Here is a 27,391-nt window from a genome sequence, read left to right as displayed (position 1 = left end):
CCACAATGACCCAGGAGAGGCTAGTCGGCCTTGCAACCATCTCAATAGAGTATGAGTTGGCCCAGACTGTGGACCTTCAGGAAGCAGAAGCAGTTCAAGTCTCTGCAACCAAGAAGTCACGGAAGCACCACTTTGATTATTCAAACATCAAAATGCCAGTGTTAACTTTCAAATGCCTGAACAGCAAATGTAACTTTTCTTGTCTGCATAGTAAAGTGTACTGACAATTTTTGAACAAGGCATTTAAAGTTGTTAGTTCTCCTTTATTGGGGTAGGTAGCAGAGCAGTACCATGGGCGGAGTAGAATGGAAAGAAGGCAGAATTGAGACCTTTCAAAGTTTTGGCCCAAGCAAGGGGGCATGGGGGTGTCATTTGAGCTCTGCGCCTGATAGGGTGACCAGACAGCAAATGTGAAAAATCAGGACGGGGGTGGGGGGTAATAGGAACCCATATAAGAAAAAGACCCAAAAGTCGGCACTGGCCCTATAAAGTTGGGACATCTGGTCCCCCTAATGCCTGAGGTGCCAAAATGTTGTGGGCCGGCCCTGGCAGCAGGTGCAGTGTATTGAATAAAACAAACACATACAAAACAGGATGTGATTGAAGAGAATTAGTCATTAAACAACTTATTTCTCTTCTGTTTATCTTGATGGAGGTATTAAATCAGGAATCACAGACTCTGCGAGCCCCAAAGCTGTGGGAGAAAGGTGGCATAAATCCCGAGTTGGAATTAGACTTTCAACAAAGCAGAGAGCCGGAGGAGACAGACCTTCCCCAAGACAATGTCCTCTTATCGCCCTTTGTTCTATAGTGGCAGTGAACATGGTTAGAAGAGATTGGCACTGCCAGGTGTGAATGGGGCTTGTGAGAGTGAAGTATTTTCATTGTATTCTGCAGATAATATTGCTCAGATTCAAAAGGAGATGCCGAGTTAACTCGAGCTACACCTTATGCATTGCCCTAACTTGACTCCTGTCCACACAGAAAAACCCTTAAGATGTGCTGCTTATAACTCAAGTGAGCTGGCCCCTCGGGGCACAGGCTAAAGACTAAGTTAGCACAACTCACCAGCTAACATGATCTTTCTGTAGTATGGATGCAAGCTAGCTGCACTTGAGTGCTTCTAATTCTCCAATGCCTTCCCACTCTTCCTCCTGTGTCCCAAGAAAGGACAGACAAGTTCTCCCACCATCCACTGGGAAAGAATCCATAGAGGGGCTCAGCTCACTGCTGTGCAAAGAGCCTTGGGATGAGCTCCTAAAAGTCTTAGTGCCCCACCTGAGTGAGTGCAGTGCCAGTTTGGACCCAGCAGGACCTTTGTTTATTCACAGTGTGGCTCTTCTCATGTGAGAGAGGCTGACTCAAGCGCAGTAACTGAGTGTAGAAAACTCAAGACAAAGCCTCAGCTCTTTCGGCTGACAGGGATCTATTCTACCACAGTGGTTCTCAACTGGGGGGTCTGTGGCCCTGTGGGTGATGGGTGTCACAAGCAGGCTTCAGAGGATCTGCCCAAATAAACCAGAGAGCATGGCTGGCCTTTGACTCGGAGGCTTCTCTATCAAGCCTTAAAACCCACAGATTGTGTTAATCACTCTTATTGATGGACATGGTGATTCCACAGGCTACTGCCCACTACCTCCAACTGTAAGACAAACTTTAACTGTGACATCAGCAACATTAACATAAGCTTTCTAGAAATGTGAAGATACATGATCTATTCTTTTCGTACGGGGGAAATATGAATTCAGAGTTAAGGTTTTGTGTTGCAGTTCAAGCTAAAGGCATTTTTTGTGTGTACTGTATTTCTTTATAGTGTTGCCTCTAGGCCCAAGTGGTTAGCAGTATTCGGGGCCTCTCCAGGTTGTTTCCATTAAGAGGAGAAATTGATTATAAATGTCCCATATTTCTTGGTACAATCTTGTTTACTTAAGAAGAAGGTGCACACAGCTCTGTTTCCCTGAACACAGTAGAAATGCAAACTTGCTTGTAGCCAGTCCTGTGCCCTAACAAAGGGCTTTTTCTTGGCTTCCTCCACAGCCACATTACCAAGGCTTCTCTGGGTTTCTGCTGGCTTCCTTATTCCTTTCGATAGTTATCTGCAACATAAATCCATTCCCCAGCGCCTGCATTTTTGCAATCAGTCCTAGGGTTCTCCTCAGCCTGCTTGTCTCACCTACTACTCAGGCCATGCTGGTCCATGCCTTGGGTGGTGGGTTCTGTTGTTTTTGCTCCCACTAAACCATGGGGTATTTAATTGCTCCCATATTTAGCCTAACTGAAAGGGTGCTTTGTCCACACCTGAACTTCAAAGGTGGCTATCAATGGACGGGATATATTTGACCTCCTTGTAGGAGGTGGAGAGAAGAAGAAACTGCAGTCGTAGGTGGGGAGGGAGAAAGAGCACAGATCCTAGCTCAGCTGCAAAGGCCTCCTTTGCCTTTCACAAAGATCATCAGTGATGGGGATCCCCAGTGATTGAACAAAGGATCTCTTGTACCATGGGCCAATCATCAGGGAGAGAACTCCTGACTAAGGATGCGTGACATTAATGATGGGGGCATTTACAGAGGTTATAGCTGCCCCCACCATTCCTTCTCTCCCATGGTCCTCCCAGATATTCCTGCTCCCCCAGTCCTTCCATAGCATAGGCCAGAAGGGCCTCTCCTTGTCCCCCAGTAACCTTCCTTTGCAGCTGGGGAGGTGTCCCATCAGCACTGGCCCCTCAGAGCAGGACATCCCTGCCCACAAGCCGCAGGAGAAGCTCTCGGAGAGCAGAACTGGCACCTGAGCTCTGGAAACCGCTTCAGGGACAAGTTTCCTCTCTCTCAATTTGACAAGGGGGCAGGAAGAAGAGGCATAAATCCCTGGAGCTGTGTCAAGAGCTGGAGGAAAGGACTGTGTGTCCATGGCTGAAGGTGGGAGGAGAATGGATGGAGATGTGGTTCTCTGCTCTCTCACACAGAACATGTCAGCCAGCACAGCTGAGCCATCGTGGGGTTCTATTAATTTTCTGCTGTTAGATGCCTGCCCTAAATTACTGCCTCCCATCTGAATGAAGGCAAAGCAAGAGGGGCACTGTGCCCTCACCCTTGTCTGGACTTAGGGGATGTCTTCACGACCAAGCGTGGCAATGCTTTAACGTGGCTGTGTAGTCGCACCACCAGCGCTGGAAAAGAGCTCTCCCAGTGCTGCAAAAAAAACCACCATGACCAGGGGAGTAGCTGCCAGTGCTGGGAGCATTTCCCCACCCTTGTGTCCCACCCAGCTACCAAGTGGCGGAAACTTTTACCAGCAGCGGAGGGTGGGGAACCCTGGTGCGCCAGCTGATATTCCATCTTAGTTCTGTTGAAGACTTGCCACTTTTAGGTCTGGAATCGAGTGACCAGAGAGATTGAAGTGTTCTCCAACCAGTTTTTGAATGTTATAATTCTTGACATCTGATTTGTGTCCATTTATCTTTTACGTAGAGACTGTCCAGTTTGGCCAATGTACATGTCAGAGGGGCATTGCTGGCACATGATGGCATATATCACATTGGTAGACGTTCAGATAAAGGAGCCTCTGATAGTGTGGCTGATGTGATTAGGCCCTATGATGGTGTCCCCTGGATAGATATGTGGACACAGTTGGCAACGGGCTTTGTTGCAAGGATAGGTTCCTGGGTTAGTGGTTCTGTGGTGTGGTGTGTGGTTGCTGGTGAGTATTTGCCTCAGATTGGGAGACTGTCTGTAGGCAAGGACTGGCCTGTCTCCTAAGATTTGTGAGAGTGATGGGTCGTCCCTCAGGATAGGTTGTAGATCCTTGATGATACGTTGGAGAGGTTTTAGTTGGGGGCTGAAGATGATGGCTAGTGGCGTTCTATTATTTTCCTCATTGGGCCTGTCCTGTAGTAGGTGAAGTCTGGGTACTCTTCTGTCTCTGTCAATTTGTTTCTTCACTTCAGCAGGTGGGTATTGTAGTTGTAAGAATGCTTGGTTGAGATCTTGTAGGTGTTTGTCCCTGTCTGAGGGTTTGGAGCAAATACAGTTGTATTGTAGAGCTTGGCTGGAGACAATGGATAGTGTGGTGTGGTCTGGGTGAAAGCTGGAGGCATGTAGGTAGGAATAGCGGTCAGTAGGTTTCCGGTATAGGGTGGTGTTTATGTGACCATCGCTTATTAGCACCGGAGTGTCCAGGAAGTGGATCTCTTGTGTGGACTGGTCCAGGCTGAGGTTGATGGTGGGATGGAAATTGTTGAAATCATGGTGGACTTCCTCAAGGGCTACTTTTCCATGGGTCCAGATGATGAAGATGTCATCAATATAGTGCAAGTAGAGTAGGGGCAATAGGGGACGAGAGCTGAGGAAACATTGTTCTAAGTCAGCCATAAAAATGTTTGCATACTGAGGGGCCATGCGGGTACCCATAGCAGTGCCGCTGATCTGAAGGTATACATTGTCCCCAAATGTGAAATAGTTATGGGTGAGGACAAAGTCACAAAGTTCAGCCACCAGGTTGGCCGTGACATTATTGGGGATAATGTTCCTGATGGCTTGTAGTCCATCTTTGTGTGGAATGTTGGTGTTCAGGGCTTCTACATCCATAGTGGCCAGGATGGTGTTTTCAGGAAGATCACCGATGGATTGCAGTTTCCTCAGGAAGTCAGTGGTGTCTCGAAGATAGCTGGGAGTGCTGGTAGCGTAGGGCCTGAGGAGGGAGTCTACATAGCCAGACAATCCTGCTGTCAGGGTGCCAATGCCTCAGATGATGGGGCATCCAGGATTTCCAGTTTTATGGATCTTGGGTAGCAAATAGAATACCCCTGGTCGGGATTCCAGGGGTGTGTCTGTGCGGATTTGTTATTGTGCTTTTTCAGGGTCTTTCTTGAGCAAATGGTGTAGTTTCTTTTGGTAACTCTCAGTGGATCAGAGGGTAATGTCTTGTAGAAAGTGGTGTTAGAGAGCTGCCGGGCAGCCTCTTGTTCATATTCTGACCTATTCCTGATGACAACAGCACCTCCTTTGTCAGCCTTTTTGATTATGATGTCAGAGTTATTTCTGAGGCTGTGGATGGCATTGTGTTCTGCACGGCTCAGGTTATGGGGCAAGTGATGCTGCTTTTCAACAATTTCAGCCCATGCATGTCGGCAGAAGCACTCTATGTAGAAGTCCAGTCTGTTGTTTCGACCTTCAGGAGGAGTCCACCTAGAATCCTTCTTTTTGTAGAGTTGGTAGGAAGGTCTCTGTGGATTAGTATGTTGTTCAGAGGTGTGTTGGAAATATTCCTTGAGTCGGAGACGTTGAAAATAGAATTCTAGGTCACCGCAGAACTGTATCATGTTCGTGGGGGTGGAGGGGCAGAAGGAGAGGCCCCGAGATAGGACAGATTCTTCTGCAGGGCTAAGAGTATAATTGGATAGATTAACAATATTGCCGGGTGGGTTTAGGGAACCATTGCTGTGGCCCCTTGTGGCATGTAGTAGTTTAGATAGTTTAGTGACTTTTTTCTTTTGTAGACAAGCAAAGTGTGTGTTGTAAATGGCTTGTCTAGTTTTTGTAAATTCCAGCCACGAGGAAGTTTTTGTGGAGGGTTGTTTTTTTATGAGAGTATCCAGTTTTGAGAGCTCATTCTTAATCTTTCCCTCTTTGCTGTAGAGGATGTTGATCAGGTGCTTCCACAGTTTCTTTGAGAGCGTGTGGCACAAGCTGTCAGCATAGTCTGTGTGGTATATAGATTGTAATGGATTTTTTACCTTCAGTCCTTTTGGTATGATGTCCATCTGTCTGCATTTGGAAAGGAAGATGATGTCTGTCTGTATCTGTACGAGTTTTTTCATGAATTTCCGATCTTCCAGTTTTGGACAGTTATCAGCTATCTCACTCCCGTATATGTCAACATGTGATAGAATCCATTCCAAAGTTAATTTATTGCCTCTCTCTCTGATCCTCCAAACCTCTTTATGCATTGCATTGATGAGAGCATTCTGGTTTCTTCTAAAGGAACTGAGGATCGACACCTGTCAACAAAGATCACAACACTGGCCTCTATTTCTGCTCTGTTTATTTCTTGTGGTGCCATGAGTATGTTCTCCACTAGGGTCCTGGATGAAGACATTCTTCATCCACAGCCACCATTCTTAAAGGATTTATTTGATGAACCATCAGTGTACCCATGAATCTGTTTGCCTTGTGACTGATACTGTTCAATGGGCTTTTCTACAATTTTCTTTAGGGTGGCCAACTCCGTATGTTCCTTTGAGCAAGGTTCCCAAAGGGAGAGATATTTATTAAAGTAAATAGATTCATGTGGAGGGATTAGTGGGTGTACATGTTGCTTCACACACTCTACCCTCATAGCATCATCAAGTGTTTCTGTTTCTCCAGTAGCCTTTGTGCACTTCTGGAAACAAGAGGATCTTTTCAGCCTTAAGTTGGTTTTCCAGTTTCTGAACAGACCTGAACAGTGATGACATTCAGATAGGGAATGAGATAATTTCCATGCCAAAATAGCTATTCTTCTCTATGATTCTCAAGTGGTTGAACATCAAAAACTCTTTTTACAAATTGCTGTTGGAGTGGATCTTACACCTCCAGTTAGTGTGTGAATTGCAGATGACTGCACAACATTGATCTTGGCAAGGTTACTGAGAGCACTATGTGACCAGACAGGTAAGAGTTATTCAAGTATTGGATGAGATATTGAGCAGCATGTTGTTTTCACTGTTCAAACATGTGAACCCCAGTTGGTACCTGCAATACATTATAGAAGAGCCAATCTCTTCTTTGCTTTGGCTGCCAACTTTTTGACCTGTGGTCCAAACATGAGTACAGTGTCAATGTCACTCTAAGGTATAGCAGATTTTTCTCAACAGCAATACCTTCTCCAGCCAGTGTGAAGATTGGACTGTAGTTGAACCTCCTATAATTATGGTAAAGTAGGTGGACTTTGTTTTTGCTGGATTGAGCTTGAATTTATGTTGCGTTGCCCATCTAGTTAACGATATCTAAGTCCTCATTCAATCCATTCTCCATATATCTTTTTCAAGACCCATGGTATGAAGTGCAACATCGTCTGCATAGGTGTATTCAAATCATTTCAGGTAGTCTGACAGACCAGAGGAGAGCAGCAAAAAAACACCAGGACTTAATACTGAGCCCTGAAGAAATCCTGGCCTCATGGTCTTTGAAGGAGTATAACTTAATCTTAGTGGGTTTTTTTCCTGTATGGTAGGAAACCTCTTATCCAGAGGTGCATTTTACCAAACTCCCATCTCACTGCCTATTACGCCAGACTCCATTAAATGTTGCACTGAGTTTAAAACAGACTCCTGTTGATGACTGCGGTGGCTTTTTCTGGAAGCCATTGCTAAGAGGCTGCCAGAAGACCACCAGCAAGTCTGTCATTGAGTGCAAAGGCCCATAAGCCATTTGGGTAGGTTCTACCTTTCCTTCTTTTAGAAGCCACCATAGAAGCCTTGACTGTACTGTTCTTTCCATTATATTGCAAAGGAGACTGGTTAAAGATATAAGCCAATAGCTGCCTGGAAAAGAGGGATCCTTGCCGGATTTCAGAGAAACAGTAACTGGTGATTTCCATCAATTTAGGTACCTTCCTTTTTTATGCTTGAGTAATTTCTGATGTCCAACAACCTGGCTCTAGCCTTCTTCCCAAAGTGCTTTAGCTCATGGTCACAGATGGGGTCCAGCCCAGGGGAATTGCTTGGTTCAAGCATCTCTATTGCATCTTCTCGCTCAGGTATGAGAAAGATCTCTCGGAAGCCATGGTACTGAATTCTATAGGCACATATTTAAATGATCTTCGCCTTTCTTCCTAAATACTCCATCTTGCATGTTTTTGCAATGGCTCTATCCTCATCACCATATATGAGTCTGGTCATCTTGGCATAATGCTCGAACAGCGTACTCACAGACTTTGTCATCGAATGCTTCTACACCTCTAGTGTTCAAGATATTGGTGTTATTTAAATTATACGCCTTTGTCTGTTTGTTCTCAATTTGCTTCAATATCATCCATCAATCTTTTCCTCTGTGAGGATCCAGTCTTATTAAACTAAGCCAGCCCTTTGTTCAAGCAACTATTTACAGAGCTGCAGCACTTGGAGCTTAGCATTCGAGCCATGTGCACACAGACTGACCTGCTGGTGCTTTCCCCCCTTCTCTTCCCTCCTGCAACTTGTGACCCTCCCTCTAAGTTCCATGCTGGTTGCTACAATTTCTAGTCATCATTCAGCCTTTTTAACATTTGTGGATCTGTCTCCTGGGTAGAATATGCTGCTAGTGTGGGCCAGTAAGCTGACTGCATATTCATCCTCACTTCCTGCCCTAGTGTGATGTACTGAGAAGAAAAGTGGTGACAAGAACACCATCAGGTGAAGTAGTAAACAAGGGAGGTGGAAAGAAGGAAGAATTTATGCATTGCCTGAAGGATTGCCTGCATTGCAACTGAGCAGAGCTGGATGAGTAATTGTTTGTTTGGTTTGGTGGTGGTTCCAAAAAAAAAACATTAAAAAACAATATTTAGTTTGCGTCAAACCAAATCTAAAATATTTTGAAATTTTTGGTGACTCAGAAAAGTTAATTTGGGACCTGTTTCAGAGCAGGATTTCAAACTTGGCTTTCCCACATCCACTGGGCTACATGTTATGGGAGGACTGGGGGAGGGAACAGCAGCACCACCTCCTCCTTCTTCTCTGGCCATTTTATGAATGGCTGAAACCTCTCATATCAAAATTGCAATAATTTTAGGCCAACCAAAACCACATTTCTAGTTGAATACATGACCTGTCTGAAAGAATTTCCGTAGCTCTCCATAAGTGTGGCATTTCAGTTAGGATGACTGAGAGTGTGACAGTTGGGTCAAATCTGTGAAGGTTGCACCAGATAAATGGTGCTTCAGTACTCCAGCTACATACCCCGCTATGTGGTTGTCACTCACAAGGAGCATGCAGACCTCCACGATTTTTGTTTAATAATTGCAATTCCTTCACATTATGGCCCTAATACCAAAGTAAGAGTTCTACCTGAAAACATTTTCAGTTTATCAAAGTGTTTATGTTGTATTACCTTTCTGCAGAGAGACCAAAAGCCCTTCAGTACATCGAGTCAAAGTTAGAAAAGTAGAAATACAGAAGCAGGAAACTAAAGCTGAGAGATGTCCTGGAAATCACACCAGAAAGTCTAAAGAACTGCCCTCCTCAGACAACAGGAGATTTACCTTGGCATTTCCTCAGGAAGCTCATGGCTCTGAATGGGATGGCAAGAAGCACAAGCCTTGAGCACAGGGTACCCACTGATCAAACACTAACTATGGACAAAGAGGAGCTGGATATTCCTGAAGATTTTACTTTTCTCAGTGACACAGACACCAGTGATTCCCTGCACCCCCTTGATGTTCTCTGTGCCATTCTGCTTTCCTCAGACAGTTTCCTACAGCAGGAGATCCTGTCCAAAATGTCCATGTGCCAGTTTGCTCTCCCTCTGCTGCTACCTGCCCTCGACACCCCCAAGTGCACCCTACTGCTGTGGGCCATGAGGGACATGGTGAGGAAGTGGAGGCCGCACTCCCTGTCAGAGAGTAGAGGGTTCAGAGAGGAGAGCCTGGTGCTCACGTCAATGCCAACCATTTCCTTTGTGCGGATGGGGAGCTGCAGCTTCTCCAAGTCCCACCTCCTCAATGAGGTTCTCAGCCCCTCCCAGCAGCACCAGGATTTCTTCATCCATCGAGACATGGAGTCTGGGAACATCCCTCGGGAAATCGCAGGTGGGCTGCTCGAGATTTCCTGGTATTTCCCTGCTGGGAGGGAGAATCTGGATCTTTTCCCAGAGCCTGTTGTGGTTACAAACCTGCAGGGAGACATTGAGTTGCACTGGCTGCAGTTCAGCTTTTTAACAGAGGTCTCCTCAGCAGTGTTCATATTAACGGAGAGCATCAGTGAGAGAGAATGCACGCTGTTATCATCTCTGCAGGGATCAGCCACTAAATACTACTTCATCTTCAATTATCAGGCTGGGAAAGCCAAGGAAACGCTGGAATTCCTGAAAAAGTTAGCCTCGATGCTGAAACTGAACAAGTCACATGTGCTGTGGAAAGGAGGTACCACAAATAAGGCACAATTTGTAAAAGTTCTGCAGTCTGCAATAGCAGCCATAATGAAATCTTCTCCCAAGAGAGTGAGTATAGAAGCCATGGCTGAGACAGCACGTCAATTAGGCATCCAGGTAGATGAGGATAACAAGGAATGTCAGACCCCAAACACATATGCAAAGGAAATCACTGCACAAATCAAAGATGTGGCAAAGTACAAGAGGGAAAAGCTGAGACTCCAAGGGGAGACATGGAGAAACTTGGCTGAAGTGGATACAGAGCTGTGCCGAATGAGAAAGCAAGGAGACACCCCACTGGAGAACTATAAATCTCAGCTGAAAAAGAAATTAATGGATTTATGTGCTCAGCAGAATAAACATGACCTTACTGATGGTTTGATTACATTTATTACTGGAATAGAATACCTACATCACAGGGAGAAACATTACTTCCTGAAATGGATGAAGTTTGGCCTGGATCCCATTGCTAGGGAGAATCTTTCTAAACTATGGGATCAATATAAAGAGAAATGCAAAAACTCAAAAGATGACCCCAAAATGTTTGCAGAGTTAGACAAATTAATCTCTGCCAGTTCCTTAGGAGTGGAGCATTTCATGCGTGAGTTGGGGCAGTTTTATGAAGCTGAATGCTCAATGGTTAAAGAAGGTAAAATGGCAGAAAGCCAAAGGCAATTCACCCATCTCCCAAGCATAGCAGCTGACCTCATGCTGAAAGGGTTTCCCATGGAGATCATTGATGGAGACATTTCCAACATCCCACTGCAGTGGGTAACAGATGTTCTGAGTCAGCTTGATGCCAAGCTGGGGGGAAGGTACAGAATGCCGGTTCTGACGGTGCTGGGAGTACAGAGCACTGGGAAATCCACCCTCCTCAACATCATGTTCGGCCTGCAGTTTGCAGTGAGCAGTGGCTGATGCACACGGGGAGCCTTCATGTTACTCATTAAAGTGGCAGGGAACTTTCAGCAGGAACTGGGCTGTGATTTCATCCTGGTGATAGACACAGAAGGCTTGAAAGCCCCCGAAATGGCCAAGCTGGAGGATAGTTATCAACATGACAATGAGCTGGCCACCCTGGTGATTGGACTGAGTGACATCACCATCGTTAACATGGCCATGGAGAATGCCACTGAAATGAAAGATGTTCTACAAATTGTGGTCCATGCATTTCTCAGAATGGAGAAAATCGGGAAAAAAAACAACTGCCAGTTTGTGCATCAGAATGTCAGTGACGTGTCTGCACATGAACAAAACATGAGGGACAGGAAACACCTCCTGGAACAGCTGAATGAAATGACCAAAGTTGCAGCAAACATGGAAAAGAAATGCAAGGAGATGAATTTTTCTGATATTATGGATTATGATCTGGAAAAACACAATTGGTACATTCCTGCTTTGTGGCACGGACTCTCCCCTATGGCTCCAGTGAATTTGGGATACAGTCAAAAGGTTTATGAATTAAAGAAATATTTGTTTGAATTTCTGAAAGATTGTTCACAAGAGAGAACTCCCAAGGACATTCCCCAATTTCTTGCATGGGTGAGGAGCCTGTGGAATGCTGTAAAACATGAGAACTTCATTTTCAGCTTTAGAAACAGCCTTGTTGCTGAAGCCTATAACCAGCTGTCTGTGAAGTATGCAGAGTGGGAATGGGGTTTCTGGAAGGAGATACCTTTCTGGGTATCTGAAAAGGAAACTTTCATCCAAAATCAGCCACCAGATAAACTAGACCCTAATCTTTCAATCAGACTAAAGAGTGAGGCACAGGAAAAACTGAGGCAAGAAGCAGAGAAGATTTTGAATCATTTACAACTTTATTTTGAAAGTGGAGCAGCAAATCTGCACCTGATAGAAAAGTACAAAGAAGATTTTAGAAGAAGTGCCAATAGTCTCAGGAATGAACTGGAGAGTTATTCATTCAGCAAGTGGCAAGAAGCGATTCATATTAAAAAAGGCCAACACAAAACAGACTCTGTCCTGTCAGAGTACAAGAGAAAAATTGAAGAGAAAGTGGATGGGCTTCTGAACCATTGCAGGAAAAGCAACTGCAAATTAAATAATGATGAACTGGAGAAGGAATTGGAGAACATGTGGAGAGAGACATTGTCAGAATTATCACTCATTCCTTTACAGAGACGCAACATATTTGAAGATGTGGAGTTCCAGCTGAGAAGAGACCTAGCGGATAGGGGCATTGCAGTCTGGAAGATGTTACAGGATGCCAAAAGCTTGTGTGCTTATAAAACACAAAATTTCAAAATGAAAAAGAAATACTTAGACTTAAAAGTGTTCAGAGGTTACACACTATCAATATCAGGTGTGAAAGAATTCTTGACACAGGAATGCTGGCATAAAACAGAGGCTTTAGCTAAATCCTTAATAGAAGAGTGCAATAGTTACACTGATGGAAAAGTAAATGGCAAAGCAGATTATGATGAAACTTATTGCAGAGAGTTGTTCTAAAGAGCCTAAAGGAAGCCTTTACATTGAAATCAAAAACAGGCTGAGAAACTCTTTTGTGAATGGAGAATTACAGAAGTTAATTCCCTTAAATGTAATGGTGATTCTCTTTTAATATCAGACACAGGTTGCAGCTTCCAAACAGATAAAGAAACAATGCTATTTCACATTTCACATCCCATCACATTTCACATCACATATCGATGTATGGCAAAATTAAAGAAGGAGGGAAAGACCCAAATGTGGAGATTCTGCACCTCTGTCTTAAGGAGCAAATCGCCAAAATCCCAATTTGTCCTCACCACTGCATTTTGCTGATACAGTGGTACCATCCAGTGACCTGCAAACCTTTCCCACATGAGTGTTCCCTCCAAGAGCCCCCGAATACGAACCATCCACTTCTGCTACTTAAAGGAACAATATCCTGTGCTTTTATGGCTAATCTGACACCAAACAGCCTGGCCCTGATGCTCGCCTTCTCTGGGGTAACACATGGGAGGGGGAAAGTACTTCAGAAACACCAATGAGGGAGGTTTGCAGCATAATGTAATGGGGAAAGGAGGGATGCAGCCAGCAACCCCAAAAGACCCTGAGGTTTCAAAGGGAATCCCCACAAACACAACAGACACCAAGGCTCCATGGGAAACCCACCCCATCCCTGGGAATGGTCTTTCCCTCTGCTCTGCTCACTGCCCCGCACACATCTCTCATCCAGGGTAGTAAGGCTAAGAAGCCATGGTGCATTGGCTATTTGCCCTGTGATTGCCTGCTACCCTTCTGCATGGGGGTGCTGTGGGGAGAAGCCAGGGAAGGCAGTTAGTGGTGCTAAGAAATCTGTGGTCCCAGCTAGAAGGTCACATACTGCCATTTTGGCTAATACTTGCCTGGGTTTCCTCCCCCCTGCTCGCGTGGCATGGTTTGGCCCAGCTCTGTCTGTAACATCCACATGGATCCTTCTGGATGAAAGTGTCTATAAAGATGTGAATGAACATTTCAGTAATTCCTGTTGTATCCAAACGTGATTTTAAAATTGCTTTAAGTGAGCTGTGGCAGCCAAGGTTGAGCTTCACTGCCCTGACTTTCACTGATGTATAAATGCCGATGATTTGACTATTTACTGTCCTACGATTTTTGCCTGATCTCATTTGCTTGTTAGCCAGATACTGTATAAGCCCCAGTTCAGGCCAACCAGGAGCTTTATAAAATGAAATTCTAAAATGCCATGTTTGACTGATGTTGATTTATTTTGTGTATAAATGATCAAGAATTTTCAAAGAAAATTAAATGAGAAATGGTTTACAGGAGAGTGAGACGAGGTTTTGAGAGAGGAACATCCTGAGTACAATTTTTTTTCCTATTGATTTTCTCTGAATAAATGTTGGCCCAGGTAGCTGCCAGAGATAAAGTTTAAAACTGATCTGTGTATATTTTTATTCTCCTTTTGAGGATAACATGGATAAAAGAGACATTTAAGTGCGCATTGTTAGACAAATAAATATGTACGTGTGCCCACAAGATATATAGCACAGCCCTCCACATTTCTGTCTAGCCCCGCTAAGTTCCCACCATGGGAAAGAGGCTGGCCCTGTGCATCTGTACTGAGATTTTCTGGCTATTGATGAGAGAAATTTTCTCCATTTACGCTGGGGGGATGGGCGAGGAAGGGAAGTGGTGGATGCTGCCCTCTCCAAGGGATTAAAAAAAAGCCTAGAAATGTCACTTTTTGGCCAGGCATGCGATGCCCTTACACTCCGCTTGGTGCCATTTCTCTGTCTGTCTCTCTGTCTGTAATGGGATAGCTTTTAAATGCCTCATCTGATCAATTTCAAAATTTCAGGTGGTGCCCTGGGCACCAATGGCCAGAACCCTTTTGATTTGAGGGGAAATCAGTCAACTGAATATGAGGGACAAATGAAGCTCCTAGCATCCCAGTGGAGTTTAAGATGTTGGCCACCTGAATGACTCATCTCCCAGAAAAAAACAACATGGAGGAGGGATGGAAGAGGGAATGGGGATGTATCGATGGGAGAATAGCGGCATGCACACAGCCCATGGCATGGGGGGAGAATGCGGGACCCTGGTGTGAAGGGCTCACATAACTCCTGGTGGCAGGTGTGATGCTGACAAAGCCAGGCCAGAGCCATAGGCCCATTCACTTGTGTGTGACTATCAAAGGAGTTAAATGTATTAGTATATATTCAGGCCAATTCACTTGTGTGTTAATAGAGATCAAAGGAGATGTTAATTGCATTGTTTTTGCCTAACTAGATCTTGTTGTTTACTATTACATTACATTTACATTACGCATGCCTGGTAATTAAATAGACCTAGATCAAAGTGTGTGTTAATCTAAGAGTGTATTCAGATGTTAGAACTTCATGAAACGAATGGAATGTTACTTGTATTCTTTTCATGTATCTATTCTTATTATAATGTAAAGGCAGGCAGTTATATTATGTCTAAGCGTGTAATTAAATAGCTCATTGAATGCAAATGAAGAGTGTTAAATTCAAAGCAATTGGCCATTGTGTGAGTAAGAACATGTCTCTGATTGTTGTGTGGAGAAGAAGCTATAAGTACTGATTCAAAGGAAGATCCTTTATCTCTGGACTGTTTGGATTCTAACAGGGTGGAATAACTAAACAAGAAGACGGAGATCCCCAGAGCTATTCTGGGTGGCCCTGAACTGGCAGATTACTACATCCCTGTTATCCTTTGGGGTTCACAAACTTTGACTCACCTGTTAATGTAATGTACCTGCTTTAACCTCTCAATAACACATTTATTTTTCTCAGCTAATAAACCTATAGTTAGTTAACTATAGCATTGGATACCAGTGTTGTCCTTGGTGTAAGATCCAGAGTACCAATTGATGAGGGGCAAGTGACTGGTTTCTTGGAACTGGGAAGAACCTGATGTGGTGTGATTTTTGGTTTATGTGACCATCATCACTAAGTGCAGTTTGTTTACGTGGTGAGATGGGCTGGAGAGCTTAAGGAGACTGTCTGTAACTCCATGGTCCAAGACTAGTCCAGTGATCCAGGAATTTATATTTGTTGCTGGCTTGGTGAAATATAATTATAAACAGGATGACCAGATGTCCAGTTTTTAAAGGGACAATCCCGTATTTAAGCTGTCCTGACTTTTTCTTAAAAACGGGCAAACTATCCCATATTTTCAGTCTCCCCGCATGCATCAGTACTAATGAGTCCTGCTGCTGGCCGGATCCTTGCTCGCGAGCCATCCTCCCACCAGTGCGGGGAGGGGGGGTGGGGGGGTCCAGTGACCAATGATGGGGGTGGGGATGAAAAGCTGGTGGCAGGGATAAGATGCAGTGCGCAGGGCCAGCTGCTCCCCCTGCTGGTCTGTCAGTGCAGCCCCTGCTGCAAGCCGGCTCTCGACCAGCAGGGCCCTGCTCCCGGTCCCGTTTCTGGCCAGCCCTAGCTGTGTGCTGTGAGCTGCAGTGGCTAGAGAGTGAGGGCAGGTACCAGGCAGTGGCTGATTATAGGTCACTTCTGCTGCCCACCCATCGGCCCTTGACATGCTCCTCCTCTCACTGTCCTCTCCCTGCTTTGCCCCTTCACCCCCACAAGTCCTGCTGCTCCTCTATATCACCCCATCCCCCCCCCCAGCAGGACACATCCCACTCCCAGCGCTGTGCGGAGAACCAGCTCCTGTTCGGAATACTACACTTATCAATAGTCTGGCCGGTAGACTCCTTCCTTCCCCCACTGCCTCTGGCTGGGCCAGCACCCCGGGAAAGCCCAAGACCCTCCGGCCCGGGACACTGGCCAGGAGGAGCCGAGCCCTGCATGTGCCAAAGCCCTGGGCAATGCATGCATGGGGAAGCCGCTAAGCTCTGGACTGGGGTGGGAAACAATTTCCAGCCTGTTCCCAACCTGACCCTGCAGGCTTCACCGCAGCCCCCGGACAGGGGCTTAGTACCCTCTTTGCCCACCCCACACCCTGCGCTGGGTCCAGCCCCCAGGGAGCGTGGGGCTGCTCTGTCCCCTAGGCACCCTCCCCTGCTGAGCTGCCTCTCTGGCAGGGTTCTCTGAAGCCTCTGCAATCAGGTTACCTGGGCCCTGGTGCACAGTGCATTCTTAAGGCTTAACCCCTTCCTTCCCACGCTGTAGCCGGGGGGGACAGAAGGCATCTAGGTTATGTTGGTGGCCAGCAGAAGCATGGAGGTCTTAGCTGATTTATGATACTGTGTGGGCAGGAAGGCACAAGCTGCTTCCAGCCCCGGTGCGGGGAACAAGATGAGATGAGCTCTGCAAAGACAAGGGCCAGGTCATCACTTCCTCTCTACTCCTCCCCTGTGGCTGGAAGCAGCTCCTGTCCCTTCCCTCCTGCACAGTGCCAAAAGGCTGCTGGTGGCCACATGCCACATTATGGTATAAGCCCTGGCAGAAATGGGGGGGGGGCATGTGACCCTGCGTGCCCCCATCCATGTGTTGCCTTGGTAAGATGTGGCACCAGGTACCAGGAGAGGCAGGGCTGACCCGGGGGCCCAGCCAGGCGTGGAGGGCAAAGAGCACCAGGCAGGGAAAGGGTAGAGTCCATCAGTCACACACACATACACCCATGTGAGAGAGGTGTATGGGCATGTGTGTGTGTCACCTCACCCTGCAGGTGTGGGAAGGTGTGTGGGGGGGTGTCACACACCCCTAAATGGGAACCCTAAAGCCTTCAAGATAAGAAGGTAAATAAAAAGAGTCCAACTAGGCAGTATTTCTTTTTAATGGAGGCTCAGTCAACTTGATGTTAATTTGAAGGTTTGTACTGCATAGTTCTGATTGATTGCCAGTGAACTCAAGAGTAATTTTATGAGGTTTTCATATCCAGCATAGGGAAATATGGTCACCCTAATTATAAAACACACCACCATGTTGGTCTCTCTGCCCTATTTTCTGACAGTCTGCCCTGAGATTAACCCACAGTTGTGAGTCACTCCAGACAGCATGAAATTAGGAGAACCTGGTATAGGGGGAAGGGGGCACATAGAACCCCTAGCATGGAGGGAAGTTGGGAATGGGGGGCAGACAGAGCTCCTGGACTGAGAGTGAAGGGAGGCCCTGGTTTAGAGGGAGGGAGTAATGGAGGGCACACAGAGCTCCTGGTGGGGGGAAGACTAGGGAACCCTGGTATGGAAGGAGTGAAGGAGAATGCGTGGGGGGGTAGGGGAATGGGAGCACATTCAGAACTCCTGCTATTGGGGGAGGAATGGGGGGAGTGAGGAATGGGGTACACAAAGCCCCTGGTATGGGGGGAATGGGAGTCACACAATGCTGCTGTCATTGGAGGGGAAAACGGGGGGGGGGTTAGTATGGGAGGAGGAGGGACTTTGGGGGGGCACACAGAGCCCCTGAAATTGAGGGGCATGGGAGCGTGGCATGCAGGAAGCTTGTGGGTGGGAATGGAGGGATGTGAGGATCCTCTGGGGTGTGAAATAAGTTCACCCGACAGTAGCAACCTAGTGTGTGACCCCCTTCGACACATACACTAAACCCAGAACATAAAGTTTGCAACATCAGCGTTATCCACAGGCCTGTGTCGGGGTACTGATATGGCAGGATGTATGAGGCTGCACAGGGTGACTGTTGAAAAAAATGAGAAAACTGAATGAGGTGATGGGGCTGGCTGCCTAGATAGGGAAAGGTACCTTGGACAGAGCAGTGCTGGGGAAGTTTTGGGGGAGCTGGGGGAGTTTTGGCCTGACCAAGTCCCAGGCTGAGGGCCTGATACAGGGCCTTGAGGAGGTATTAGGGCTGTGGAGGGGCAGCCAGGGGAGAAAGAGGCAGCAGGTCTACCCCCTTGCTGATGATGAGTGGCCAGTTCAGACTGCAGTGTGGCCCTGAGGGAAGGGGCTAGGGTGAAGAACAGCAGTGGGTCACTGAGGCGAGTGGTGGGATTAGGGGTAGCCAGTTCCCTGGAGGGGCAGCACCCAGAGAGTGGGGCACCGCCAGAGGGCAGTATCCCAGGAAAGTACGCCATTGTCTGGGAGGGATGTAGGGCCTAATGTGGTGGAGCTTGGAAAAGGGCAGGTAATTGTGGGCAAGACACCACCTGCAGAGGGTGCTCCTGAGTGGCGAGAGTTAATTCCCTAGGTTGGCCAGCCTAGTATCTACCTCACAGTCTGTGTGAGAATCTAAAGAGATCCCATCCCCCAACGAAGTGTCTGTGTTATGCAGTGGATGCTTATAGTAAGTCAGACATTTCAATAAGTGTTTTGGGGAGAGCCGCTGGCCAGTGTCCCTCTGGGTTTACAGGAAATTGGCAGAAGAGAAGAAGTCACATCCCTAAAGAGCGCATATCATCCCCCTCTCCTGTGACCCTTGGCACCGTCACAGGCTCTATTTGTATCCAGTCATGCACCAAGAAGAAACTGAAAGGGTTTGAGCTCAGGTTCAGACTGTCCTTCATCAGAGAGCGTGACTGGCAGGGCAAGAGCAGCTGCTTCGGGACACCGATATCTTTCTGCTCTCCCCCTGCTCCCAGGGACTTGCTCCCAGCCAGGATGCTGGTATGGCAGGGCCATGTCACTACTGAGCTGTGGCTGAGTCTACAGAATTAACAGTGGTGATCCGATTGTGTCTGGCGAAACTGAACTGAGTTTATCAGACCAGGTTCAATCCAGATATAGGCCAATCACATCACTCCCTTTCCCCTCAGGCACAGCCCTGGATCAGTTATTATCAATCAGGTTAAAGTCTCACTCTGGGGAGGGGAGTCATTTATTAGCCTAGTCAGTCACTAGGGTTGCCAATTGTGGTTGGATGTATTCCTGGAGGTAGCCTCCTCATGTTACATCATTTTTAATTCAAGATTAATCTTGAATTCCTGGAGACTCCAGGGCAATCCTGGAGCGCTGGCAACCCTATCAGTCACTCTGTAGCTATAAGGTGCTGACACACCTAAGAGATGTGGGGAGTGTTTGTTGCCCATATTTCTAGTCACATGCCATCATGCGGGGAGGCAGAGAGTCCTCCTTACTCTGGCAGTTTTCAGTAAATGACCTGTTCTTTTATCACTCAGATTTGAACTTCTTCCCCTTTGTTATTCATCGTGTGTGTTACAGTCATACCTATTGGCCAACCAAGATCGGGGCCCCGTTGTACTGGGAACTATACAAATAGAGGGTGGTGGACAGAGCTGGTCTGAGGAGCAATTCTAAATAGACCAGACAAACACAGGGTCGGGGGAAGGGATATAACTCACAAACAGAACCATCTGGGGAGTGGGGTACATGAGTAGGACTTAGATTTGCTCTCTAGCTAACACCTATGCTATACATTTTTATTGGAGGTTGTTGGGCTTCTTCACAACCAATATTATCACAAGCAGTAAGGTATAAACCCTTATAACTGTTACAAAATCTTCCTCTCCAGTCACGCACAAGGGAGAAAGCTTGGAAGCTATACAGGGTAAAATGGATTTATTTGTGGTTTGGACCCCACTGAGAGTTCTGGAGACAGGAGCACTTCTTAAGCAGTTTTCAGTTACTCCTGCAGTTTTTGGGGGACGTAGTTCAGAACTAGGTCTGTGTTTGTAGCAGGCTAGCGTGTCTGGCTTAAACCAGGCAGGGCACTGAAGTCCCAAGTTGTCAGGGAAAACGGGCTCAGAGGTAGTCTCGGCACATCAAAGGGCAGTCCCAAAGGGGGTTTCCATGATCCAACCCGTCACACCCTCCCTCTGAGCACCACATGCTTCCCAGCTCGGGTAGACGGTGTCCAGGGGTTCGGGGTGGGTCTATACTCTGGTGACCAGCTTAAGCCGCTACCAGTCTACCCTCTGCGATGCTGCTATTTTTAGCATGATAGCTCCAGCAGAGCTAGCACGTCTGTCTCCATAAGCTGGAAAGCTTGCTCCCAGCTCCAGTGTACATGTATCCATTCGGGGAGCAGCAGGGACTGAGGGGAGCTCCTGTTTCCAGATAGGGCCCAGCTCTGCTCCTAGCTCCCTATCCCAGGAGCCCCCAACTCCTGTCCTCCCCTTGTGGCTGGCTCTAGGCACCGCAACCTCATGCTGCCCCTGAGTCCCCAGCATCTACCTGGGGCAGTCTCCCCCTGCCACTGCCTGGGGCCCTGCCTGCTCTGTGACTGGGCACGAACCCCTCCCCAACCCTGTAGCCAGGGCACCCAGCACAGGCACCGCCCTGCCCAGGGGTCTGCGTGCCTTGAGCCCTGGGGAGCCCTTCATAGCCTCTCCCAGCCCCCAGTCTGGCCCCTGATTGGCTGCTCCAGCCTTCTCTAGGCAAATGAGCCTCCACCCCCTTCCACTAAGGTTAACGAGGGCCCAAGAGGCCCCAAAGGGGAGAGGAGCTCAGAGTGTCCCTGGGGTGACAGTTAAACCAACAAATAGTGTCACCTCTGTGAATGCAGATGGGGAAGAATTAGGAGGCAGTAATAGAAAGTCATTTCACCCATTTGCTGCATTCAGCGCCAATCAGGTGTTTACACCTCTGTTCCAGTACTTAATTCTTACCATCACTTCATTTGTAAGTTGCTAGGATCACTTTATGTAAGTGTTTCTGTGCAACTGCCAATCACACCATCAGAGCCCATGGTCATTTACACCTCCTATCACATTTGACGGATTTGTTCTTCACAAGTGCTTCTCGGCATACCAGTTGAATGTATTACCTTCATTAGTATAAAACAGACACCTTGTTACAACTTGAACTGTGAGTTTGATTTGTACCTGTGTCGAATATCAGCATTTTGGAGAGAGGCAAGAAGTGATACATAAACAGCTAAACATAGATAATGTATGTTCCTTATAAGTACATATGGACACTTCTCTCTCTCCTAGAACACTTCATGTTCAGATGCTCAACACTGTCACCAATTACCATATTAAAGGCTGAGGAAAACTTCTAAGTAGTGTAGTCACTGAAAAGGAGCTGTTGCACAATTAGATAGGGAAACGTGTAAATACATCTGTTTGGCTATGGGTAGGTTAGTATGAACTCAGAGTTAAGCCGTCCCCTCTGGACGTTGTGACATGTTCATTTACCTGCCACTTGCAGAAGAATCTTTCCAGTACTCACATCCTCATCTTCCATTATACATCTGTACATCCCGCTGTCTGAAGGTCTCATGTTGCTGACAGTCAGAAGTTGCCCCTAGACTGAGCTGCTGGAGAAAGAGCTGAGTTCAACCTTTGAACTCTTCTTTCAGGTCCTCTGGTCTGTCTGATCCATTGTAGTAACAGTGCACTCTGGCTCTCTTTTCATGTCTGAATAGGAGCCAGACAAACGGTTGTGTCTAGCTAGGTGCAGACAACTACAGCAGTCTGAGTCTGTAAGTTTGCTCCTAGGAGGTTCCTTAAGTCTTGGGTCCACAAACTACAGGACTCAGGAGTCACCACAAAAAAGGGAGGAGATAGGATGGTGAGTGGGAGAAGGAAAGGATGAATAGGAGCTCTGAAAGAGAGGGGGAAAGAAACCTTACCTTTGCTGTTATTAGGCTTCCTGAGTTTTCCTCACAGGGGTTCAGGTACAGAAAGAGCCTCATTTTCTGGAGCTCAAAGCTACAATAATCTTGAATCTGCAGTCAAGGGTGACATCCTCTCCAATTTTTGAGTCAATCTCTTGCCTTTCACTAATCAGAAGAGGAGCAGCTGAGAAAGAGGCTTAAACTCAGCCTCTGGAAACTTGGATTCAGGCTCAAGCAGGTCATGGATAGACCACAACAAGTTTAGAATTTCAAATTGCCAGCAGCAATGCCCACCAAGCTAGCTGGGGTATCTTTGGAGAGGGTGCATTCTCATGAAAATTGGAGCGACAGCGTCTGTTCAGAAGAAAAATATAAATTCTCCGTTCAATGGAGGACAGATAAAAGTATACAAATGCTCCTCTTTCTAATTTATTTTTAAATGCTGTTTGTTTAAAGCACTATGTTTGCAGTATTAGGATGCAGGTAACAAATTTTTGCAAATATTCATTTGCGAATGCATTTGTTCCTTGTGATTACAGCGAGTCAGAAAATGGGGGGAAGCCACTAACATTTTCAAAAATAGCTTTCTGTATGAGGCTGCTCTGTTGATTCTCTCAGTTCTCCCCCTCCCCATGTTTTTGGATGTCCTTCAGGGACCTTCCTCTCCTTCCCACACAAACTTTAGGGAGCTTGTTCATTTCCAACACATTAAAATGGGATGGTCAGCCACGCAACAGACTTAAAAAGGGTCATTCTCACAGCAGTCCTAACTAAGCTGTGGCCAAAAGAGCTAATGTGATCCGGGGAAACATGACCAGGCCAATCTCGAGTAGGAGCAGAGAGGTTATTTTAGCTCTGTATTTGGCACCGATGCAACCACTGCTCGAATCCTGTATCCAGTTCTGGTGCCCACAATTCCAAAAGGATGTTGGTAAGTTGAAAAAGGTTCAGAGAAGCGCCATGTGAATGATTAGAAAACATGCCTTAGAGTGATTTAGCTTAACAAAGAGAAGGTGAAGGGGTGACTTGATTACAGTCTATAAGTATCTAAATGGGGAACAAATATTTACTCTATCGGAGATGGTATAACACACTCCAATGCATGGAAGTGGAAGCTACACAAATTCAGACTGGGAATAAGTTGTACATTTTTAACAGTGAGGGTAAATAGCCATTGGAACAGTATACCAAGGGTCGTGGTGGATTCTCTATCACTGATCATTTTTAATTCAAGTTTGGCCATTTAAAAAAAAAAATCTGCTCTATGAATTATTATGGGGCAGTCCTCTGGCCTGTGTTATACAGGAGGTCAGACTAGACTAGATGATCTCGAATGTCCCTTCTGGCCTTGGAATTAATGAATAAGCCCTTCAGGAACTGACCAAATATTTAAGTTCCTGGGCAGGGTAAAGGGATGTGCAGTAGGGAGAGGGCTGATGGGAGTTGTTGTGCCCTCATTAGCAAACCCATCATACTTGCAAAATATCCTTTCCCTGTGTGCATCTTTCACAGTTCCGTTAAAATTCTCCACATCTCCTTGCTGATGAAGAATGTAAGCCATACTTACAGGATGGGGGACTCTAAGAAGGGTACCAATATCCCACCTTCATTAAATAAGTCATTATTGACCAGAGCCTAAGCTATTTACAGTTTTACTTAGGGTACATCTACACTTCAAGCTGGGGTCTGATTCCCAGCTCAGGTAGAGATACACACACTAGCTCTGATCCAGGTTGGGCACTAAAAATAACGTTGCTGCAGCAGCGTGACTGGCAGGAGAGACTAGCTGCCGGAGGATGTGGCTAGCATCGTAGATGGGTGTTTACACCTAGCCACTTGTGCCCCTATGACTACACTCTGTTTTTAGTGCACTAGAATGGGTTAGTGTCCTCGAGCTGGGTGACACCGTGGTTCAGGACTCCCTGGAGCCTTTTTACTGCCCCAGCACCCCCGTCCCCTGTGCTGAGCTGCTCTGAGAGTGCAAACCTTTCTTCTAGACTGGATGGATGTTCTTCAAACTGTTATTAACATGAGAGATCAGTGAACTGAGGGTGTGTCTGCGTCTCTCCAGCCTCTCGCTCTCCAATACAGAGGACTGTATGTTTCTGTGCGTGTCTCCTCTTAGTTCGGAGAGGTTCCTTCACATTCCCAGGCCAGGCCGCGTTGGTAGCAGTCAGAGGGATGGGGGTCGATGGCAGCAGGAGAGGACGGCTCTCTTTCCCTGGATCAGAATGTGGGACGCTTGCAACCCATGAAACAAAGAGCTAAAAATAATGAGGTGTTTTATGAAAGGAGCCCCTGCTGTTACCCCAGCATTATGACTGAGACTGGGGTATGAAAGAAGCCCAGTTTGTCCTCCCTTACAGGGTGGATCCCAACTGTGTGACAAATGGCTCCAGACCTCTCCCCCAGAGCCCCACAGAGGGGGAGCTGCAGTGACTAGGGCCTCTTATACCCAGCTCTTGCCCCACCCTGCGCAGCACCAGAGCCTCCCGCTTCCCCTGCCGGCTCTGGGGCTGGGCCCAGACCCCTCTCTGACCCTGCAGCCCAGGCTCCCAGCGCAGCCACAGCCATGCCCAGGGGTCCACAAGCCCTGAGGAGTCCTTTATAGCCCCCCCGGCACCCAGGCCAGCCCCTGATTGGCTGCTCCATTATCCTCTGTGCAAATTAGCTCCCCCCCCCCGAAGCTAATGAGGGCCCAGGTGGCTATAAGGGGGGAGGGGAGCTTGGCATATCCTGGGGTGACAGTTAAACCGACACAGCAGAGTCACCCTGTGGAGCTGGGGGTCACTAGGGAAGGGAGGGGGTAGTTCAGGGGGGCTGAGGTGCAGGAGGGGCTGCAGGGGTCAGGAGGTGGGTTCAGGGGAGCAGAGGGGGTTGGGGGTTCAGACAGGGCTCATTAGGTGGACTGAGGAGGGGGCCAGGATGGGGGAGGGGCAGAGTCCAGGCATGGGGTAGATTTGGGGGGCAGAGTTGAGGGGATTGTTGAGGAGGGGGAAGTTCAGGGCAGTTTACAGGGGTCAGTGTTGGGGGGAGGTTGTGGAGGGGGAGAAGTTCAGGCTGACCCCCTCCCTCCCAAAGCAAGGCTTCAGGGCACAAACTGGCTTTATTAGCCAGCAAGGACTTTCTCCTCCTCCCAGCCCCATGCGGTTTGGGACTGGGGGCACAGAGGTTGGAGCAGGGGAGGGGCGTTATCAAGCCAAAGGGTGGGGAGTTGTTTGCTTCAGGGCAGGGAGCAGAATGGGGGGGCGCCGTTCAAAGGGCAAGTGAAGGAGATGGAAGCAGGAGGTGGCAGGTGGCAATTCAGGGGGCACAAGGGGCAGGAGGGGACTGAAGGGCAGGAGGTGCAGGGCGAGGCAGGGTGTCAGGAGACAGAGGCAGGGGAGCAGAGAGGATTTGGGGGGGTTAGTAGAAGACCCATGGGGAGATTTGTGGGCCCCTCTGCCCTGGGGTGGGGAACTCGCAGGATGGGGCTGCTTACACTGCAGCCTCAGCCCCTGCTAGGGTGCCCAGATAGCAAGTATGAAAAATCGGGACACTCTGTGTGTGTGTGGGGGGGGGTAATAGGCACCTAGACAAGAAAAAGCCCTGAATATCGCAACATCTGGTCACCCTAGGCCCTGCAGCGTCCCTGCCCCAGGAGACCTGCTGCCCCATCACCTCCAGGCCAAGCTGTGGGGAGGGAGCCCTGAGCCACCCAAAGGAGGAGGCCGGAGAGGCTCAGTGCAGCAGCAGCAGGGGAGAAGAGCCCAGTGCTGGGAGCAGCGGCGAGACAGAGCCCATATGTGAGGTATAAGAATTGGATGGGGAGAGGTGGGAATTAAGGATCACCTGGAGAGTGGGAGGCCCTGAGTGGCAATACGAGGATTGGTCGTGTTCTGTATGTTTATTATTGACCTGGAATAATGGACTAAAAACATGAGATAGGAAAACTTGCCCAGGCCACTGAATTCTTTTGTTTGGGTGGATTGTGAGGAATTTCAGAAAGAGCTTGATAATGTTAGGCAACATTCAATGTGTCTGTGCAAGGTGCTGCCTTTCAAGAAGGCTGACTTAAGAGAATTCAGAGAGTTGGTAGGTAAGATCCCAGGGTAGCAAGTGTAAAGGAAAAAACAGTTCAAGAGTTTGCAATTTTTCAGAGACATTATTATGTGCCTGTAGCAAGGTGAAGGCTCACCGGCACAGCGCCTCCTGCTGGTCATCTTGGAAGTTAGCTCTTCAGCACTGGGAGCGCCCTCTGCAGGCTGGTGTCTTGCCTGTCTTAGGGCCCCCATATCCCTCCGGACCTTGGTGCCCTTTTACCTTGGGGTGCTGCCCCCTGGCTGTACCCCCACACTCTGGGTCTCCCCTCCCAGGGGAACCCCCAACCCTCTAAACCCACCTTGCCTCAGTGGCTACTGCCAGTCATCATCTAGCCCCTGCTCACTGGGGCAAACTGCAGTCTGAAATGGCCACTCATCATTGGCAAGGGGGTAGGACCTGCTGCCTTTGCCTATCCCCAGGCTGCCCCTCTGCCTCCCCCGTAACTTTCTTAGGCCTTCAACAAGGCCTCAGCCTGGGGATTTACCAGGCTGCTGCTCCCCAGCTCTCTTTGCCCTTCCCCGGCACTGCTCCACTTCAGATACATCACTCCCAGGCAGCTAGCCCTTCTACCTCCAGAACTAGAGTGACACTCCTCTCACTTCTGGCCCCAAGCCCTCTTATAAGGGCCAGCTGGACCCTGATTGAGCTGGCCACAGCTGTGGCTGCTTCCCGAATCAGCCTAGCCCAGCCACAGCCCTCTCCAGGGATGCTTTTAACCCCTGTTTTACTGGAGTGGGGCAGTTGCCCCACTACAGGGCCTAAAAGCAAACTATTCCACTGCATAGGAAAGATAGGAAGTATAGCCAGAGACCATGCTGGCTTAACCAGGAGATCTTCAATGATCTAAAAATCAAAACATCGTTGTACGTAAAGTGGAAACTAGGTCAAATTACAACAAAGGATGAACATAAATAGCACAAGTTTCTAAGGACAAAATTAGAAAGGCCAAGGAACAAAACAGATCATAGCTAGAGACATAAAGGGTGACAAGAAAACATTCTACAAATACATAAGAAGCAAGAGGAAGATCAAGGACAGGGTAGGCCCATTACTCAATGAAGAGGGAAAAAACAGTAACAGAAAATGTGGAAATGGCAGAGGTGCTTAATGACTTCTTTGTTTCAGTGTTCAAGAAGAGGGTTAGTGGTAATTGGACATCTAGCATAGAATCATAGAATATCAGGGTTGGAAGGGACCCCAGAAGGTCATCTAGTCCAACCCCCTGCTCAAAGCAGGACCAATTCCCAGTTAAATCATCCCAGCCAGGGCTTTGTCAAGCCTGACCTTAAAAACCTCTAAGGAAGG

The 27,391-nt window shown here is 47.6% G+C and overlaps 1 pseudogene across 1 annotated transcript; it reads left to right on the top strand.

Moving 5' to 3' along the window:
* The first annotated feature begins 9,305 nt into the window (after positions 1–9,305).
* LOC311522762 (up-regulator of cell proliferation pseudogene) lies at positions 9,306–12,566 on the top strand (annotated as a pseudogene). Its single transcript has one exon. The product of its transcript is annotated as an up-regulator of cell proliferation pseudogene (transcript).
* The last annotated feature ends 14,825 nt before the right edge of the window (positions 12,567–27,391 follow it).

Source organism: Lepidochelys olivacea, assembly GCF_965140295.1.
Source record: "Lepidochelys olivacea isolate rLepOli2 genome assembly, chromosome: 6".
Lineage (NCBI taxonomy): Eukaryota > Metazoa > Chordata > Testudines > Cheloniidae > Lepidochelys > Lepidochelys olivacea.
This window is presented reverse-complemented; position numbering and strand designations above follow the sequence as displayed.